At 34.9% G+C, this 22,329-nt stretch overlaps 1 protein-coding gene and 1 pseudogene across 9 annotated transcripts in view; one reads left to right on the top strand and one right to left on the bottom strand.

Annotated features, from left to right (window-relative positions):
- Positions 1–22,329, top strand: part of VPS13B (vacuolar protein sorting 13 homolog B) — an 859,202-nt gene that overhangs the window by 305,866 nt on the left and 531,007 nt on the right. The window lies entirely within an intron of this gene.
- On the bottom strand, positions 8,896–10,383 carry LOC126961545 (male-specific lethal 3 homolog; annotated as a pseudogene).

Genomic DNA, 22,329 nt, shown 5'->3' with positions numbered 1-22,329 from the left:
GGAACAGTTTTATCCTGAAACAATCACCATCCCTGAACCAAGTCCGTGGTAAAATTGTCTTGCACAAAACCTGTCCCTACTGCCAAATGGTTCGGGACTGCTAATAGAAAGGATTTATTATAAAGATTTCTCCATACTCAATTGTGAGAGTTTTAAAAAAATTCTGTGGGAACTATTTCTTTTGTGTTTGGTGCTGTCACCTGAGATCAGCAAGGCAGGAAGTTGAGCTGGGAAAACAGATACGAAGTAGGGGAAGCAAGGACAAATGGCAACCTGAAAGGTTTAGTGGGACCTGGATACTCTCTGTTTCCAACTTTGGTGATATAGGTGTCTTGTAGGAGAAGATAGCTAAATTTTAAACCTGAGATGATTGGACTTAAAACCAAGTCTTAAGTATTTGCCAGGAGATAGAAAAATCAGGAATTGATCAAGTTAAAATTTTTGTTACTACATTGGTCTTTTTATAAAATGGCTATTTTATCCAAATAAAAGAGCAGTTAATTTTTTTCAATCAGTTTGAGTGTTTTAAATCAAAGTATTCTTTGATATCATCTGAGGAGCTCTCAATTTGTTCAGCTCCATCCTTGCAGTAGAAGAAGAGTGTAAATTCATACCTCTGAAAATTCCAGCCCAAAGCAAGCAGCTGCAAAAGGAAAATCTACTTTACGTCTCTTAGATTAAAAATTTTTGTAAGTTTGACATTCTACTCCACAATGCATTCTGTTTGTTTACCTCTCCTCCCCCTAGTTATTAGATTAAGTTGCTCATCTACTAAGACCTACTGTGCTTATTTTTTCATTTGAGTGCTTCTTAGCTTACCATTGTATATGCCTATATATATAAGTACCCTCTTTTGAAAAGTCTAGCTCATGATGGTTTCTAAGATTCCTTCCAGTTGGACTCTTTCTGGATTATAGACTTCTAAAGTATTCAAACTTGTGAAATGTTATCTTTCTGTTTTTATGTGAAACATATTGAGTGAAAATTTAATTCTCTTGGCTTTGTTTTGATAGGTATAAACCTTGTATTTTACTTTGGGGCATATTCTGAAAAAAAGATTCATTTCAATAAAAGCAACTATAGTATATTACAATCAATGCTTATATTCAAGCATGAGTTTAGTAAAATGAAAGATTATTAATTTTGAAAAGACACATTTTTAAGGTATTATGGAAGAACATTGTGGTGGTCTATATATTTTGTTTTGACAAAATCACCTTAGGGAATGTGGATCAGAATTTTATGTCCACATTTTTTTGCCTTGACATCCAATGCTTGTTTTTAGTAGTTCAAGGAAATCCATCTGCTTTAAGAGGAAAAACCCTGTTAATTCCAGTTTATAAATAAAATTGATATATTTGAGTGTTATTGCCAGTTTCATTTTTGAAGCAACTTATTTCTTTCTGAGCCATCAACTGTGGTTGATTACATTAAACATAACCACTAAGCATTCTCAGTGAACTTTATCTTTCTGTTTTTCCTACAAATATATTTCCTCTAGGATTTCACTTAATAATGTCATTCTTATCATCTTGACAGATTCTAATAAGAGACTGCAACACAGTAATTCTAACAGCAAATAAAAATAAAATAGATAAAATAAATGATAGTGTTCAGTATTCCTTTCAAGCATGGTATTTTGACAATGGCGTGAATGATATTTTGGGCCACATAATCCTGTCTTATATATTGTTGTATATTGTGTAGCATCCCTGACCTCTTCCCACTAGATACCAGTGGCACTCTTGGAAATGTAACAACCAAAAATGTTTCCAGACAGTGCTGTATTTGAGAGTCACTCTTTAGAGTATATGTTTTATTCTGTAATATATATTAACTCCTTTGAGATGCCTATTTGGAGAGGCGTGTCTTCCAAGGATTTTAGAAAAGAATTTAAAATTGTCTTTAAATATTTGAACATGTTGTTTGGACTAGTTATTTTGCGGCTACTATTCCAGAACACACTGGACTAGAATTGTTTTCTGTTAAGTACCCCTTATTAAAACTTTTGATCATATATATAATATTAAAAATAGTATTATCTTCATTGCTATTATATTATGCCATTCACGGAGAATGAATGATGAGACCAGTGATGGGGGTATGTAATTTTAATAATATTTTCTATTTGTAGGTTGAGACTTTGGATGAGAAAGCAGAATTCAGGAATTTAATCCAGTACTGAATAAAGAAGCAGAGTCAGAGAACAGGATTTCACTTTCTGAACCATCACTTAATATAGTTGTTTCTTATCCCTGACCTAAAGCTCATGCATTATTCCTTCTGTTACCTCCTCCCTGTCTTCCCTTACCCCTACTCCTAGCCTGAATTAATTGTTTCTTAAGTGTTCCCGCTTTTCTCCCTCTATTTTGTTTATCTAAGCACTTACTATCTATATTTTAATTTTTTCTTGCCTTCTAAGTTGTGGGATAATGGAGTGCTGGGTTGAAAAGTGTAGGATTAGAAGGATGTTATAGTGGTACCAAGTTATTTTATCTAGTCATTGTCTTCAACCAGAACTGAAACTATCAATATCTTGTTTCTTAGTGGCTTGTAGAGAGTCTCCAAGTACCCATGGTATCATTTTTTTAGTATCTAAAGCCATTAAGCAAAATGTTATTTCTTTTGTCCCCATTGTCTTAAGGCAATTTAGGATTAATTTAGTTTTTTATTGCATTAGAGTATTAGGTGAAGTTGAGTCTCTTAAAGAAAATTCCTTGTATTCCTGGTAAGAATTGCTCCTTCACCTTTCAGCTGCATTCTCATGTACACTAAAATGCTTTCCTTCAGATTCTTTAATCACAGATAATTTTATGAAATATCCATTGAATTTCCTCTAATTTTTTTATATTCTTTTCAGAATAAGGATGGATGGTTCCACTAAACTCTTACTTATCTGGTTTGTGGCAGAGAATGAGACCTATAGAAGAAAATTTAAACTTAAATGAACAATGCTGGCAATTTACTTGTTGTGGTTGTTCTTAAATAATGCACTGGTCCTATAAAGTGCTTAGAAAACCTTACTTAAGGGATCAACCTGTTCATTTTAAGTAGTGTTGCTTGTCATCGCATTACTCACTAGTCATTTACTACAGTAGCTACTACATTGACAGGTAAATGACCATAGAACTGTTGGCCTCTGTAGCAACACTACTTATACACTACTTCTAGAATCTTGCAGTTCAGAGCTGTAGGGCAACCAAGATCCCTTTATAAGGAACATTTAGATAGACTTATGTTCTCATTAGCATAAACACTACTAGTAGCTGATTTGGAATATCAGTTTTAAAATTCAGAATTGCTAAAAAAGTGATACTTGATAGTAAATCAAGAAAACAATTAAAATATAACCTGTAACCAGTTGGATAGTTATATTAATAACATATGAAACATGTAGGTTGTATTTGTGCATTTTTGTACAAATCAATATAATAAGCTTCTTAGTACGTTTTGACTTTGGTGATGTTGTTTGGTGTAGGTTAAATTGTAAAATTTAAGGATGGAAATGAAATCTGAAAGCTGCTGCAGAAATAATGAAATTTAATTTAAAGTATTACATGTTTACATGAGACAGTAGAATACATTGCATGATCTTACAGCATTTTATAGGTGGTTGACAAGAAATTGTATTTGAAGTTCAACATTGTAACTACATAAGGATAACTTTAGTAATTTAAGATAAAGGAATACTTACCACAGTATAGTGTACATTCTGTTTTGTTCAAGGGATTTTAAAAAAATTTATCTCAAAATCATTTTTTTCAGAAATTTGAGTATCTTTGTAACAACATTTTGGCTGCTCCAGCAACATATATTAGAATTGAGCTTTGTTTTTATTTATCGTAGAAAATTATGAATTTAATGGGGTTTCTTATATTGATAAATTAAGTAGAAATTTGGCCAGTCTTATGTTCTGACATCCAAAACTATATTAGGTGAACTTAGTGTAAAGACTCATTGGATCATTTAAACAATAGACTGTGACTTACATTTTTTCAGTATTTGTCTTGTGGTTCATAAACAAAATGGCTAAATAGTAAACCTGAGATAATTGGATTAAATGATTATTTTTAACAAGTCTCAAGTATTTGCAAGGAAATAGAAAAATCAGGAATTAATGTTAAGATTTATAGTTACTATATTAATCTTTTCATATATGGCCACTTTATGGAAGTAAGAGAACAGTTAATTTTTTTTTGTTCAATCAGTTCAAGTGTTTTAGATCAAATAAAATATTCTTTTATATATTCTAAAGAGTTAATTCAGTACATTCTCTGAGTGTCCCAAGTGGTACAGTGTGGAAAGGATGTTTACAGTAATTTACTTGTAAAGTCAGTGTTACACTTACTCTGAATCCTCAGTTCAGTGCTTTATGTACAGTCATAGGCTATTCTTCAGAACATCCTTAAAAGCACAGTACAGAAAACAAGATAAAAGTTTAAGATTAAGAGACTTTATTCATTTTCTTCCTGACTCTCCCTAATAAAATTTCTTCTAACTTTCCCATATGAATTCTAAACTTTTAAAATATCAGGCTTCTAATAACACTTTCTTGTCTATTTATTTATGTTGAAATTCTATTGGTATTGCATTAATCTCATGTTGATAGGAAAGGAAAAAGAGTTGGCTCACATGTTTTTTTGTAGCAGGGTGGTCAAATATAATAGTGTTGCTTATTTTTCTTAATGATGAAGTAGAAAAATGATTCCAAGGCCTACTTAGAGAAGAGCTTAGACATCAGATAGTGCTTTATCTACATGAGGGAATAATCATAATTCTTCAGACATGTAAGTATCAGAAATCTTTTTAAATAATAGTACTTTGTCTATTTAAATAGTATTAGGTTAGTGGCAGCTTTGTAATGAGAGTTTGAATTTTTGTAGAGTTTATGTATTTTAGACTAGAATCTGACATTTAGAAATGTAACATTATTCTTACGTTTTAAAACTATTTTTATCTGAAGGGGGTCAGGGACATGTAAAATTAATGCCCAGGAGATCTGTTTTTGGAGAAAGATATGCATGAAAAGTAAAGGCCACATGTATGGTTATTTTTAAACTTTACTTTCTTTTAATTAAACATTTTCTTTTGAGATAATTATGTAGAGTCACATGCAGTTGTGTGAAATAATACAGAAAGATCCTATGTATCTTCTTCTCTGTTTTCCTTAATGATAACATCTCACAAAACTATAATGTAATACCCCAACCAGGATACTGACATTGATACAATTCATAGATCTTGTTCAGATTTCCCCTGCTTTACTGGTATTCATTTGGGTTTGTATGTATTTAATTGTATGTAGTTTTTATCACATATGTAGATTTATGTACCTACCACCATAGTCAAGATACAGAATAGTTTTATGACTTTAAGAATCCCTCGTGTTACCCTTTTATGTCCACATCTACTTTCCTTCTCCTTCCTCCCCACCATCCACTCTAACCCCAAGTCTTAACCCCTGGCATCTACTAATATCTCTATGTCTCCAATTTTGTCATTTCAAGAATGTTATGTAAATAATCATGTAATATATAATCTTTCTGGGATTGGCTTTTTTCACTCAGAATAATTCTCTGGATGTATATATGTATGTATCAGTGTCTAATGTTTCACACTATGTTTTTGAAATCATTTGTCTTGTGTATATCAGTAGTTTATCGTTTTTGATTACCAAATAATATTCCATTGTATGGATACAGTACAGTTTACTACTTCATTCTACTGTTGATGAACTTTTATATTGTTTCTATTTTGTAGTTATTGTGTTTAAACCTGCTATAACATTCTTTTACAAGCCTTTTGTGGACATATATTGTCATTTCTATTGCATACATATTTAGAAGTGGAATTGTTATTATAAGGTAGGTGTATGTGTAACTTTATAAAAAACTATTAGACCTTTTTTCCAAGTAGTTATATGACTTAACACTCCCACCAACAATGTGTGTTACAATGAGAATTACATTGTTCCATTCATATCTTTGCCAATATTAGGTGTAGTCATTTTATGTTTTACTAAGCTTGAAATGATATCTCATTCTTGTTTTAATTTGTGTTTCTCAGTAACTAATAATAATCATCTTTTCATCCTTTTGGCATTTCAGATACCTTCCTTTGTGAAGTGTCTTAAAAGACTTGAAGGTCTTTTGCCCATTTTATGTTAATGGTTTGTCTTTAATTGAATTGTAAGACTTCCTTATGTATTCTGAATACAAGTCAGCTATATGTGTGGATAATATATTTTCTTAGTCTTTTCCTTGTTTTTTCTTTTTCGTAACAATGTCTTACAAAGAATAAAATTTTAAAACCTTAGTAAAGTCACATTTGTCAATTTTTTAATTATTTGTGCTTTTATGATTAGTGCTTTTTGTGACTTCTCTAAGAAATCCAGGATATCCTTCTATATTTTCCTCTAAAAGCCTTATAGTTTAGCTTTTACTTTTAATTCTATGATTCAAAAAATCAACTTTTATGAATAGTTGCGAGGTAGAGATCAAGTTTTTGGATTTTTTTCTCATTTGTTTGTCCAGCTATTAAAGCATCATGTGTTGAAAAGACTCCCCATTCAGTGCCCTGGCATGTTTGTTGAAAATCAATAGACAACATATGCATTATTTTATTTCTGGAATTCTATTCTGGTTTTTAAATCTGTTTGTCCATGGTCATGCCAGTTACCATGGTCTTGTTTGCTGTGGCTATATACTGAATCTTTGAATCAGGTAATATGAGTACTCTAACTTTGCTATTTAAAAAGATTATGTAAACTACTATATGTTTTTTGTTTTCTCTGTTTATTTTGTTATCAACTGGTCAGTTTCTATTAAAAACACTTGTTAGAATTTTGATTGGGATATCATTGAATTTGTAGATAATCTTGAGGAACAAAATGGACATTTTGACAATATTGAGTCTTTAATCCTTGAACATAGTGTATCTCATCATTTTTTTAGGTCTTTTTCTCATGAGGTTTTTGTACTTATTTCTTGCATACTATATTCCATTTTCTTTTTCTGTAATCTGTTAGGGTACCCACAGAATATTTTTCTACAAGGATATATTTGTATTTCAAAATATATATAAATATACTTACTAAGAAAATAAGATTTGAGTTCTAAGAATTGACAGTATTGACGGTATGTGATTCACATGTTAAAGCCTATTCTAAGCACATTATATTTAATTTTAGCTTTTATTTTTCCTGGCATATAAAAATGGATTCAATGTTAATGAAAACAATGTCAAATTATTTTGTTACCTTATGTTGCTTATACACGGAAGCATTATTTTGAAATTCAGTGCCTCTCAATCCTTTATATGTTGCAGAATGTTATCGTTTTGAAGCTTGGGCATTCTTATAATTTTTATTAATTAACAGAGGTTGTTTCCATGATAAAATTTTAGCATCTTTGATTAATAATGAGGTCCACTACAGGAAGACATGTATTCTCCCACTCTGTCTGTGGTAGATTAGTGGTTATTTCTTTTCCTTTTTATTATGAGATATGTCACATATGCAAATAGAGAATAATATAATGAGTATCTCAGATCAAAAAGAAAGGCAATTTTTAAATTTCCTCATGATGTTCTTTCTCCTGTTTCACCATATCAGAGCTGGACACTATTCTAAAGTTAGTGATTATTATTCCTGTGCCTGTAAATACTTTTAGTATATATATATCATTTTAAAAATATTTAAGTTTCATATTGTTTTGCATGTTTTGGTTTGTTTGCTATCTGTATTCTTTTGAACATTCATTCAATATTAAGTTTGGAAGAGTTTTTGTATTAGGTCGTTCTTGCATTGCTATGAAGAAATACCTGAGACTGGGTAACTTGTAAAGAATAGAGGTTTGACTGGCTCACAGTAGGCTGTACAGGAACATGATGCTGGCATCTGGTTGACTTCTAGGGAGGCCTCAGGAAGCTTAAAATTGTGGGGGAAGGTGGAGGCGGAGTAGGAGCAAGAGAGAATGCAGAGGGAGTGCTATGTACTTTTAAACAATCAGATCTCATGAGAACTCACTAATTATTGTGAGGACAGTACACAGGGGGATGGCACTAAACCATTCATGAGAAATCGATCCCATGATCCAGTCACCTCCCACCAGGCCCCACCTCCAACACTGGAGATTACAGTTTGATATCAGATTTGGTGGAGACACAGATCTAAACCACGTCAGTTTTTTTTTTTTTTTTCTCCAGTTTTTTTCAAATAAGACAGGCTGTATTTAGGTTGCTAAAAGTAATGTTTTACAGAAAGGGAACCATAACATTGCACAACAAAGTATGCTGTAAAATCTCAAACAAGAAAGGCAGTGCTTTCTTTAGGTCACCAAAAATCATGTTTCACTGTTAGAAGCAAATGTATAACTGCATTTTCCCCCCCTTCAATAACAATTCTCTCTATAATACTTTCAGACTACTTTGTGGTTTCCAAATACAAACTAAAATTTGTTGGACAGAGTTGCTCAGTCTCATCAATAGAATAAAAATAATTTGCAAAAAAAATTCTGTTTAATGCCAACAAATAACAAAATATTGTGGTTTCTGCTTACTAACTCCAACATCTAGTGAAATGGCCTAACCTATGTATACTTTCATGAACATTTCACTGTGAACACAGTTGCCCTTTTTTTCTGCCATCACAGATAGCCTCCTTAGTAGCAAGTATCTTGTCAGAACAGTTTCAGACACCCAGGAAGTAATTCCTAACAGAATAACTGCAGTTATGTGGGCAACTCAAACAACAGGGCCCATCTCTGCCAGAGTCCCCACGTGGGTGTTACTTTTGTGCTCTGGGTAAATAAGACCCACTGCCTTGTTGGTTGGAACAGTTGGAACCCAGAGTGCAAAGCTAGATGGAGGAGTTATTGTTACAGACTCACGAACACTTTAATAAATTGCCGGGGGTTTCTAGGTGCTGTAATATGTCTCACAGACAGCAACATAAGCCAACTCTGGGAAGAAGTCATCATGGTATTCTGCCAAAAATTGTAGAAAAGATCAGAGTGTTTCAATAAAGCCTTCATATTCTTCTCAGACTAGGACATCTTTCCAAGGATTTCTGGAAGTTTTACCAAAAGTCACAGCAAATGTTGTGCCCCGTAAATGTGAAGGGGGTGGAGGTGGCTGGTCACCTGGGTGGTAATTATCAAGTACAAACTTCCATGAGAGGACTTCATTTATTTAGTTAGTTCTTTTCCCTTCAAAACCAGTAAATGCAGCACTTTCTTCCTTGCTAGGAGGCAGAGGTTGAAGATGATGCACAGGTGTTTTCTTCTCCAGGTTCAGGAGTAGCCTGGAGCATGCTGGTCGATGTGGCCTGCTGCTGGCACTTGGGTGAGGTGACGCCTGCTCTCAGCCAGCCTGTTGCAGTTGGTGATGTGGCATGTGGACCGCCTCACAGCCTGCAATGCTTCCGGCTTGGCTTTGTGCCTTTTGTGGGTGGCTGGTTCAGCTGTGGTTGTCTGACTCTCTGTGGACCGTGGTGTGGATGGATTCAACAAAGGTGGGCTGGGAGAGAGCTCCCCCTGGTTCCTTTTATTGTCTGTGATGCTTTCCTTAATTGAAAGAAAACACTTAGATGAAGTCACCTTTTTATACCGAGCTTATTCTCATGGATAGATTATAACTGATGGGGTAGTGTAATCAAAGGTTATTCTTAACCCATCCACCATCTCCTTACAAAGGTCAGCATTCTTTTCTGCTGGGATATAATGCACCTTCATGTTGGCGTGCTGCATAGTGTAATGGTGGCAAGGCCTCTCATTGGCTGAAAAAGCTGTATTGATAGCAAAATGCTTCTCGTAGGACTCCAAAATCATTATGATGTTGGTCTGTCATGGAAGTTTCATTAACTGTTTCCTTCTGTTAATGTACTAACGATCACCCTGAAGCTGCTCGTTCAGAATTTCAGGGATTTCTATAGTTATTATTCTTTCTTCCATTTCCCTTTCTGTTCTTGCACTTGTCTCTTCTTCAATAACACTTTCTTCACTTATTTTTCATCCTTGTTTTCACTACTGTTGGAGAACTGCTTATTGAATTTTCAGCATTTTCATCTTTGTCTTCAACTGGGAGGCTTTTTTAGATAGAGTCGATGCCAGACAGACTTCCTTCTTCCTGTGCCTCTCAGGTGAGCTGCAGCTTTTCTTGCCAATTCATGCTGTCATCCTTGATTTGCACCTGTATTACAGTGCACATGATCTTTGGCTGCCCATCTATCACAGCTTCCGTTCCAACTATTAAAATGTATTAGATATTCTGGGATCTTTCTGTCTGTTTTGCCTTTCCCATCAATAACATCAGCAATCTGGGTCGAACCCCCAGGCGTCCCACCGGAGCCCATGTGGCACTGGGCCGCACAGGAGGAGAAAACATTTAACACAAAACAGAGATCATAGTCAAGAGGCCTTCTCTACTGGCTTCAGGGCCAAACCACAGCCTGGCCTGGACAGCGCAGACATGAGGCTCCCGACTGGTGTTGGGAGAGTTTTCTTTTTTGAGTTCTATAATTCTTAATTCAGGCACTTAATTGCTATATAGTAATTCCAGTTTTATGAATACAATGTACTGCAATTTATTTTTATTGCTGATGATTTATTTTTAGAATTTGGTAAAACAATTTTGGATTGTATACTCTTATTTTAAAAATTACTATTATTTTTTATTGGCAAATCATAATTGTATACATATATGGGGCACAGAGTGATGTCTTGATATTTGTATACAATGTGGCATGATTAAATCAAGACAGTTAACATATCTGTCATCTCATTTACTTATCCTTTTTCACAGTGAGACATTTGAAATTTACTCTCTTCATTATTTTGAAATACATAATACATTATTAATTGACGTTAGTCACTTTACTGTACAATAGATCTCAACACTTATGCCTCCTCTCTGTCTGAAGCTTCGTACTCTTTGATCAAGAATTTCCATTCCCTCTCTTCACATCTTTCTAGCCTCTGGTAGCCATCATTCTGTGCTACTTCTACAAGTTCAACTATTTTAGATTTCACATACATGTGAAATCATATGGTGTATCTTTCTGTGCCTGGCTTATTTCACTTAGTATAATGTCCTCCAGGTTCATCTATGTTGTTGCAAAATAACAAATTTTTATTTCTTTTTTAAGGCTGAATAGTAGTCTATTGTGTATATATACTGCATTAAAAAAAAATCAGTTTATCTGTTGATGGCCACTTAGGCTGATACCATATCTTGTCTATTGTGAATAGTGCTGCAGTGAACATGGCAGTGCAGATATCCCTTTGACATTTGTTTCAATTCCTTTGGTTATTTACCCAGAAGTGGGATTACTGAGCCATATAGTAATTTTAGTTTTTTGAGGAACCTCCAAACTGTTTTCCATAATGGCTGTATTAATTTACATCTCTAGCAACTATGTAAAAGATTTCCCTTTTCTCTGCATTGTCACCAATACCTGTCATCTTTCATCTTCCTGATAAAGGCCTTTCTAATGGGTATTAGGTGACTTCTCATTGTGGTTTTAGTTTGCATTTCCCTATTGATTAGTGATGCTGAGCATTTTGTTCATATACCTGTTTGCCTTTTGCAGGCCTTCTTTTGAGAGACACAAATGGCAAATGTTCAGGTTTATTGGCTTTCTTTCTTTCTTTCTTTCTTTCTTTCTTTCTTTCTTTCTTTCTTTCTCTCTCTCTCTCTCTCTCTCTCTCTCTCCTTCCTTCCTTCCTTCCTTCCTTCCTTCCTTCCTTCCTTCCTTCCTTTCTTTCTCTCTCTCTCTCTTTCTTTCTTTCTTTCTCTCTTTCTCTCTCTCTCTCTCTCTTTCTTTCCTTTCTTTCCTTCTTTCTTCTTGTCTCTTTCCTCTGTTGCCAAACTGCAGTGCAGTGACACAATCTTGCTCACTGCAGCCTCCACCTCCCAGGTTCAAGCTATTTTCCTGCCTCAGCCTCCGGAGTAGCTGAGGCCACTGGGTATGGCGTGCACCACCATACCCAGCTAATTTTTGTATTTTTAGTAGAGACAGGGTTTCACCACGTTGGCCAGGGTGGTCTTGATTTCTTGACCTCGTGATTCACCCACCTTGGACTCCCAAAGTGCTGGGATTACAGGCGTGAGCCACTGTGCCTGGCCTATTGCCCATTTTTCAGTTAGGTTGTTTTCTTGCTATTGAGTTGAGTTCTTTATATATTACCCCTTATCAGATATATGCTTTGCAAAATTTTTTTTTCATTTTGTGGGCTTGCTTCACTTTGTTAATTGCTTCCTTGGCTGTGCTTTTAAGGTCGATGCCATCCATTTGTCTATTTTTGTGGTTGTTATTACCTGTGCTTTAAGTTGCAGAATACAAAATCAACATACAAAATTAGTAGCATTTCTGTGTACTAATAACAAACTATCTGAAAAGGAAATTAAGAAATGTATTCAATTTACAATAGCAAGAACAACAACAACAAAAATGTAAGTATAAATTAAACCCAGACAATGAAATGTTTTTTCAATCATTTTAAATTGTAAAACCATTCTGAAGACTATAAAACACTGATGAAAGAAATGGAAGAAAACATACATTAATATAGAGATGTCTTGTGTTTATGGATTGAAAGAATCAATATTGTGAAAACATACGTACTATCCAAAACGATTTACAGATTCAGTGCAATCCCTATCAGAAGTCCAATGTCGTTTATCACAGAAATAGAAAAAACAATTCTTAAATTCTTATGAACCCACAAAAGACTCCAAATAGCCAAAACGGTCTTGACCAAAAAGAACAAAATGATGATATCCAACTATCTGATTTCAAAACATATAAAGCTATTGTTACCAAAACAGGATGATACTGGTATAAAAATAAACACATTGATCAAGTTAGAAGGCCCAGAAACAAACCCACTCATTTATAGTCAATGGATTTTCAACAGAGGTGCCGAAAATGCGTAATGAGGAAAGGATAGTCTCTTCATTAAACAGTACTGGAAAAACTGGCTGTGCACATGCACAAAAATGAAATTGGATCCTTATCTCAAACCATAACAAAAATCAAGTCAAAAATGGATTAAAGGAATATAAAACCTGAAACTGTAGAACTACTAGGAGAAAACATAGGGGAAAGCTCCACAGTGTTAGTCTAGACAAAGTATATTGTTTCCTTATTTATGTGTTTTCAAATTTATCCTGTTCTATACTTAGGTTGAAATTGCTGAGTTATAGGTAGGTATGCCTTTTACTTTATTGGATATTGCCAAATTACTCTAAAGTAGCTGTACCACATTATATTTCCTTTAGAAGAGCAAGAGACTTCTCATTACTTCATATTACATCCTCACCCATATTTGTATTGTCAGACTTTTATGGATTTTTACTGATCTGAATGTTAAGTCATTGCAGGTTTATTTTGCCTTTCCCTGGTTATTATTGAAATGGTTATTATTGAATTTGAACTTTTTTTTTTTCAGGTTACTCAGTTGTTCCTCTTTTTTTCTAGTGAGTTTTTTCTCCTCATTGGTTTGTACAATTTTTTTATATTGTGGATTCTAATTCTTCCCAATTATATGTGTGACTTGCTTTCCAATTTTTTACATAATGAGTTTTGATGCATGGGAAATTTCAGTATTAAAGTAGTCAGATTTATCTATTTTTTCTTTTATGGTTTGTGTTTTGTGTGGCTTGTTGAAAAAATCTTTTTCTACTTTGAAATTTTAAAGATCCTCTGCATATTTAAAAAATATTTTCCAGTTTTCCTCTTATCATTTAGGAATTGAGTCTCGCCCACCTCATTCTTTGGTGTTAGTTAGGGATCCATTTTTTCCTTGTATGGATAACTAGTTCTCCTTGTACCATTTCTTGAATAGTTTATCTTTTCTCAACCTACAAAGCCATCACTGCTATAGTATGCAATGCTAGGTATGCAATACTATAGTGTGCTAGGTATGCATTGCTCTGTTTCTGAGCTCTTTAGTCTGCTTCCTTTTCTGTTTCCTTATTTTTATACCAATGTCTTAATTACTGAAGTGTTATAGTTCTTGGTATCTGCTAGAGCAAATCTGCCCACCTTAACCTTCTTTTTCAAAATCAAGGGCTGGCAAACTATTTCTATAAGGACCACATAGGAACTATTTTAGGCTTTGTAGGCCATACAGCCTTTATTGCACCTACTGAATTCTGTCATTGTAGTGCAACACCACCCATGGGCTGTATAAAGGAATGAGTTTGGTTGTATTTTGTGTAACTTTCACATATACACATTATTATATATTTTTTCTTTTTAAAAAAATTATTTAAAATTGTAAAACCATTGTTTGTGAACCATATAAAACAGCCAGTAGAACTTAATTTATTGACTTTTACTTAAAATTATCTGTGCTATTTTTTTATGCCCCTTTTCTTATATACACTTTTTGTGAAGTTCAGCTTCTGATTTTCCCTACATGAGCAAAAGGTTATTTAAAATCCTTCAGTCGCCAGTGAAATGATGAGGCAGGAGAAAAAGTTCTTTAGGTAATAGTCTTGTCATCAAAAAAAAATACAGTTGCATGGAGCTGCTCAAGATCTGAGTCAAACTGAAAAAAGGAAGATAAGGGGCTGAAAATTATTTTAAGAACCCCTCCAACCATGAGTTATTCTTCAGGTCAAGGGAGGGGAGGGCAGGGAAAAGTGTCTAGCCATGCCATCTTAGAGCAGAAAGCCATAGCTGGATCAGATCCAATTCTCATGACACACAAGGAACTACACTTGTGACACCTAAGCTGGATTCAGATAGCAGAGTGGGCAGGCAGGTGGGCAGGCAGAGCAGTGGCTAGATGAGCATGGAGCCCAGTACTACAGCTCCATCATTCTGTTCAGAGTACTGTCAGCATGGAACCATTGAATCAGGGTCTTGTAGAAGTTTGTGGTTCAGAAGGATGGTTTCCTGAATCCTCTTGGAGTTCTTGATGGTACATTTGAGGGGCTCACCAGGGCAAAGCCTTTCTAGCCTTGGATGATGAGATTACACACAGGGTAGATCTTGTAGTTTGTCATGTCAGTAAAGGTAAGGGGCAACAGGCTGGCTTCTTGAAATTGGTTTCCTGGATCCTGGTGAAGCTCTTGATGATGATGCCCTGTCTCCCAAGGCGGCAGAGTTCTAGTGCTGTATGCTCCCAGCTTGCCATGGCTCTCATCTCTGATAACCATCCATCTGATGGCATGTTTCTTACAGTAGTGGGCATTCTCCTGGTGACAGCCTTACCAAGGAGTTGGCATTTATTGTTTTCAGTGTTTATGGCACCAATAAACAGGTTATTGGAGACGTTGTACTGGTGCCTCAATAACTTGAGCCATATGCCAACAATCAAAATATAGTCAGTGGTATACTTCCTTTTCATTTTTGTAAGGATATGTGAATCTCTAGGTCATCCAGGTCTTTGCCATCCCACTTGTCAAAAGGCTCCAGGAGCTGCAGGCACTTGTTGGGTGTGCTCATATCCACCCTCTGCCTACTGATATCCTTGTGGTGGAGGTGCTGGTAGGTGTCTTTCCTGGGGTCAACTCTGCTTAGGGAAGCTCATCTGCATCTGGAGCCTCCAATTTGTACTTCTTGCTGTACATGGTTGTCAGTAAGTAAATCTCTTGGTTGAAGTTGATGGTGCCAGAAATGGCTAGGGCTCGAGGATCTCTGGAGACATGATGAAGGCGTGGGCCTCAGGTTTGCTTTATTGTGGCCTGTCAAGTTCCTCTTGTAGGAGGTAAGGATTGCATTTTTCTTCATCTTTATTATGTCCTTCCTGTTCCACTGGCCAATGCAGGGGTCACAAACAGTGGCCAGGACAATGCCTACTATATCCTATAGGATCTGTGAATAACTCTTATGCTCAATATTGGTGTAGATCTGCTGAGATCCCAGTGCTGTGGTGAACTGTGACTTGCACTTGAGCCCATGAGCTAGCACTTGCTTGGCCATAGCTGTTGAGCACCTGATGTCCTCATAGCTTGAGTTGGTACAGTTGTTGATCAGACCCACTTTGATGTCCAAAGTCCATCCCTCCTTCTCCACTACAGTACCTACTTCTTCCACAGTGTGGGCCAGGTCGGGGTAAAGGGCTTATTTACATAGGGCTTCAGCTTGTTGAGGTTAATTTTTACCTGTCATTTATAATGGCAATCAGGGTCAGGTACCAAGTGATCCTTGATTTTATCTTGGATTGGCATTGTCTCCTTAGCCTGTCTTACCCAGTTATTTCTTTATTCTGTGGTTCTAAGAGAACACTGAGGGCCACAATTTCTACACCCATGTTCAGGTTATCATCAGGCCAGTGTATGAGATGGATTCTACACTAGGCCACTGGTACTCCACAGTACGTGTTTGCCACCTTCAGGATCACATCTGTGGATCAGATCTAGCTTGAGATTGTGCCTGTCAGCTTCACACCATTCATCTTGTGGCACTTCAACTCCTGCCATCCACTGCATCAGCCTCCCCAGCTCCAATGTATATGCCCTGCAAGCCACCACTATTGAGGTGTGGGGGTAGTGGAATAAGAAGAATCCTAGGGTATATGTAGCTTTCAAATTGATTCTAGGTCCAAGCTTCTAAAAGCCCACACTATAGTTCACATCCGCAGTTGCCAGGAAATTATGCTTTCTGATTTATGTCCTTGGCCTGGCACAGACCTTTCTTACCCCTGAGCTGAGCCTTGTCTGATGATCACAGTGGATGGTGGATGATATGGCCATTTGGCCACCTCTCTGCTGATGAACTGTACTGTGGCCATATGGTCCATGGTATCCTGAATGCCTATGCAGGTACATCTTACTCTGCTCAGTTGCCTGGGGTCATCCAGGTATCCATACATGATCTCCAAGAGGATCAGAGCCTGGTTCAATCATTTGTTAACACTGTTAATTTTCTTTTCTAGCAGGTTATAGTGGATATACTTGCTGACTTCAGTTAGCTCATGGTCACCTTGGTCTTTTGGCACAGGACTGATGCCACATATTTCTGCGCACTGGAGGGCTTTCTGCAACAGGGTTACTAATAGAGTATGCCTGCCATAAGGATTCTCTGTTTGGTACAAACATCATTTTTATGGCCTATCTTTTTAAGTTGCTAACAAAATAAACTCACTTTCTAGCCCATATTTAGCACGTTGCATTTGTGATTATAGATGAAATCAAGATTGTTAAATAAAGCAGTCATGAAAATAAACTTTTCAGATGACATGCAAAAGTTATTTGTTTTACCTCTGCAGTGCTAAACATCATGGACATAAATTAGATGATGTTAGTTTCCCTGTGGAACCATTTAAAACAACTGTCTATTCTAAAAGTCAAATATGGTGATTTTGATCAGAGAATTAGGGTCAGCATTAACATTTTAAAGTTTGCTTTAAATGATAAAAGTTTGGTCATATCATTTTATCTTCATGGAATAATAAAGTACGATCATTACTTACAAGGAGGAACCACCTAACAAATACTTTTATTTTTCAGTAATTTATAGTGTGTTGTTCTTAAGTATAAATTACTTGTTTCTTCCCATAATTTTAATGATACAATGTTAATATATAGTTAAAATAATTTACTTCTTTGGAATTACACATGAAATTGAATTAGAGGAGTTTTTTTGTAGCATGAAAACATGCCGCCAATTGCCCACCTTGAATATTATTCTGAGAAAATTTATAACACTTCAAGTATGTCAGTTTTTTGTACTTGAAATGGATTACTTCCTACCTCACTAAAAGAATAGAAATATATTTTTAAAGGATATGAGATATTTTTTATATTTGAAAATATCATGCTTTTTCTTTCTTTTACTTCTCAGACTAATAGTTTCTTATTGGAGGTACAACTTAAGATCTCCCACAAATATACCAAAAACTAAATCTCGAATCCATAATGGAGAAAAATCACATTTAGGAGAGTATGTATTTTATGATTAGAATTGCAAAGTTAAAATACATGATGCCTAGTTAAATTTGAGTTTTATATAAACAACAAATAATGTTTGGGACATGCTTTTATTGTTAATCTGAAATTTGAATGTAACTGATCCTCCTGTATTTTATTTGCTAAATCTGGCAACCCTAATTGTGATTCAGTATTTAAAAATATATAATTATAGATACATACGTTTCTATAATCCTTGAAAAAAGTCTTCAAGAATATGCAGCAGAATATTAATGGTGGTTGTTTCTGGTGATTAGAGGAGAGGAAGGAAGATTTTAAATACTTTGTAGTCTCTACATTGTGTTCATTTATTTCAATATGTACTTTTTTTTTAATACTTAACTCACTTGTTTTTGGTGGAGTGGCAAAGATACAGTGGATGGCAAAAATGCATAGAAATATCTGACACTTAACCATCATAGAGCATATGAGTGGGAAGGACAAGAAATCACACATATAAAATTGCAATTACAGTAAACATCACAGAAGAGAGATACATCAGTGTTACGAGATTATACAGTCAGAGATTCTGTTGGTTTGGAAGATCACAGGAAACTTTCTTCAAGAAGTGAAGTTTGAGATTAGATATGAAAGAATTTCTGTAGGAATTAACTCAGTCAAGACGATGGCGTTTCAAACAGAATGAAGGGGGAGAAATAATTTGGTGAGTAGGAGGAAGTAAAGGATGGGAGAGAGCTCCAGAGAAAGTAGTGCAAGATAATGTTGTAGAGAAACGTAGTGGCCACACCCTGTGGAGACTTGTGTTCCATGTAAGGTTTCAGGTTTTCATTTTTAAAGCAATGGTAAGCCATTGAAAGGGGCAATACTGGTGTTAATAGGATCAGAATGCATTTTGGAAAGATCGTTTTGGTTGCCCTGTGGAGAACTGGTATGATAGATAGGTGTATGCATGAGAGTGAGTGTTGCTTGACCAGTAAAGAGAATATTGTAGCAGTTCCTATGAGAGACAAATAGGAGTTTAATCTTAGTAGGGAGGTTTGATGATAATTTAGGAGGTAAAATTTTCAAGATTTAGTGATACTGTTGATATGCGACAGTCACCAAGTGAGAAGTATTAAAGTTAACATGGGTTTCTGATTTGCACAAAGATGCAATGAAAAATAATACAGCCAATAAAAAATTAAAAATAATTACATAGATAAATAGGTTAACAACTAAAATGAAATCACTTGGATAGGATTCATAAAGTGAAACTATATGATGGCAGGAGGTGGATAAATCAAGAGATTGTAATATGAATATATATGTAATATATAATTGTAATATGTATAATATGCAGTATGAATTATATATGATATGAATTATATGTGTATGTAATATGTAAAATGAATTATAATATGAATCAGGAGATTGTAATATGTAATATTTTGAGTTACCTTGAAATTAATTTTAGTTATTTAGTACTGTTCATATTCAAGTAGATATAATTTTAAATTAGTTTTTAAATTATAAAATTATTTCAGTATTTTTAGAATAAAAGAAGCACAGAATGGTAAATAAAAAATAAAAAGTGGAGCTTTTCTTCTTAACTTTTCCTGGGGAGACTTCCCCTACCTTTTATAATTTATTTTATTGGGGAAATAGATTTTTGAATTGAAAATACTATTCTAAAATAAGGCCATTTTTCAACTAATCAGTACCTAAATGTATATTTTCTCTTAATTATGTTTGTTTTACAGCGTTTGTAGCCTTATGTCAGGTTTCTCTGTCCCTAGTTAATCAATCCCTTTCACGTATCTATCTTTTCCTACACAGATTCTAATTAGATAATTCCCTTGCTTCAGAACCTTTTATGGTTCTGAAGAGGTAAGTTTAAACTTAAAGTTAACTCCAACTATCACCTTCTTGACCAGTGTATATTATGTTCATTTCTTTTCTCTTTCCTCAAGAGTGTGTGTGTGTGTGTGTGTGTGTGTGTATAGTATTACACACACAAAGGGCAAATTGTAAAAATTGTATGCAATAATAGTATAATTTGATTAAATGCTTTCTTTTCCAGACTTTAAGTTCTAATGAATTTACTTAAAAACAACAAAAAACTTATTATTATTATTATTATTATTATTATTTGGAGACATAGTATTACTCCAGACCGAGTCTGAAGTGCAGTGTCACAAACTTGGCTCACTGCACCCTCCACCTCCTAAGTTCAAGCAATTCTTGTGCTTCATCTTCCCAGGTACCTGGGATTACAGGCATGTTCCCCCATCCCTGGCTAGTATTTTTGTATTTTTAATAGAGACAAGGTTCCACCATGTTGGCCAGGCTGGTCTTGAACTCCTGATCTCAAGTGATCTGCCCACCTTGGCCTCCCAAAGTGCTGGGATTACCGGTGTGAGCCACCATGCCTGACCACACTTTTGTTCTTGATAGTCAACTATGTATCAGTCCTTGGAAAAAACTGATAAAAGAAAAGCAGATGTAGTGACTGTATTCTAAGGAAAATTGCATGACTGAAACTTATGTGGTGAAACATTTAACCATGTAGAGTTAGAAGAAACCTCAGTATTCTAATTCTTTGACGTTGTGGAGCAGTATGTTGTAAAGGATTAAAGGATTATTAATTTCAGGACAAATAAAAATTGGTTCATCAATTTTGAAGGCACACGTTACATGTAAATTGAAGTGCTCATTTGAGGGGATATATTCTTCCTAGAGCAGACAGACTTCTTTAAAAAAAAACCCAGAATACCCAGCACTTGTTTGCTCATGTTATCACTTACTTAAAAAAAAATAGCACTAGATGCGTTCCTGGATCCGCTTATTGTCATTCCATTTATTTGACCTTAAGTTTTGCCAAAATTCTATTTTCCCCCCAAAGTGACTGAACATATTTCCAAAGAAGTCTTAGATTTCATACCCTTGATGAAGGCTCTTTACTGACTTGTAGCAGTAAAAACTATTATGAAAAATAAAAACTTTGAAGATTACACTATATTATTATATTGTCTATGATTTTATGTAATTGTGTTTTGCATTTTATAAAGCTTTGTGGTACATAAATGTGTCATTTATAATTAAATGTGGTTGAATTGATTTCTAAAATTATCAGATCCATGATTAACAAAATAACCTGTTGTATTACCCTTCTTTTTATAAGAAAAGGGGATTTAAGTCTTATTTCCTGGTTTTGTAACATGTTATAACTACAAATAATTCTTGTTTAGGGTAATAAAAATAGAAGCATAGTTTGCTTTCTGAGACTTGGATAGTATTTGGAAACATTTGGTTCAAGTTGGGAAGTTATTTTTCTCTCTTAATAGATGAAAATTTATAACTTTTAGGGAAAATCATTGTGAGCTTCCTACTCTCTAGCCCCCTCCCGCTGCCTTTTTTTTTTTTTTTTTTTTTTTTAATTGCAAAGTCAGTGCTTTCTAAACAATAAAGATCAAATATCCCCGGATACAAAGACATGGGAAACTTAAACTAAAATTTGCTATTTCATCAGATTCCTGAGAGTGATTTTAATTTTCTATAGATGTCTTTAGTGTGTTCATGTGCCTGGAATTTATATAACTTTATTCTAAAACTGCATACATTTTTTTTGCATTTAGAAAGCATGTCAAAATTGGATTTTTAAATGGAAATATCCTATTATGGTTTAGTTATATGTCTTATATATTGGACAAACTATTATTTTAGAAATTCATTCTGGTTATTTATGGAGATGTCTTTTTAGCTGCCTCTATTCAGAATTAAAAGTTCTTAAAATACCAAGAATATTTAGTGAGGCCAAGGCTCAACAGTGTTTTATTTTTTATTTTAAAAATTTATTTGTCTTGCTGTATTGCCTAGGCTGGTCTTGAACTCCTTGGCTCAAGCGGTCCTCTCACCTTAGCCTCCCAAAGTGCTAGGATTATAGGAGCCATAACACCAGGCTCCAGTAGTCTTTTGAGACAAAAAATCCAGCTCTGATTTGAGCAACACTCAGAGTGGATTTTTAGCCTAGGGAGAGAAAAATTAATAATATAAAAAACAGACAAACAAAAAGCCTAGTCATGGGAGAAAGGGAGTTGGAGAGGAAGCTTTGGAAGAGTACTATCTATAATTCTGTTAGAACAGACTTTCTGAAAGGGGGCAAGGAGTTTTAACTCCATTGCCGTTATTTGTTGGAGAATATAATTTCCCTCAGGCAGCTGGGGCGAGGAAAAGGTTAAGAACTGCTGTACCACTTAAATTCTAATAATCTAAGCTTACCCTGTTAACATTCTTTCCATCTCACTTAGAGTGATTTTCCCCTTTAATGTAAATCAGCTTATGCCATTCCCCTATTAAAGCCCTCTCTTTTCATAATGTGAATTAAAAATTCCAACTGCTTTTCTTAACTTAAAAATCCCCTACCGGCTGGGCGTGGTAGCTCATACCTATAATCCCAGCACTTTGGGAGGC

Source organism: Macaca thibetana, chromosome 8, assembly GCF_024542745.1.
Source record: "Macaca thibetana thibetana isolate TM-01 chromosome 8, ASM2454274v1, whole genome shotgun sequence".
Lineage (NCBI taxonomy): Eukaryota > Metazoa > Chordata > Mammalia > Primates > Cercopithecidae > Macaca > Macaca thibetana.
Note: the sequence above shows the minus strand (reverse complement) of the source record. Positions and strands in the feature narration are given on the sequence as shown.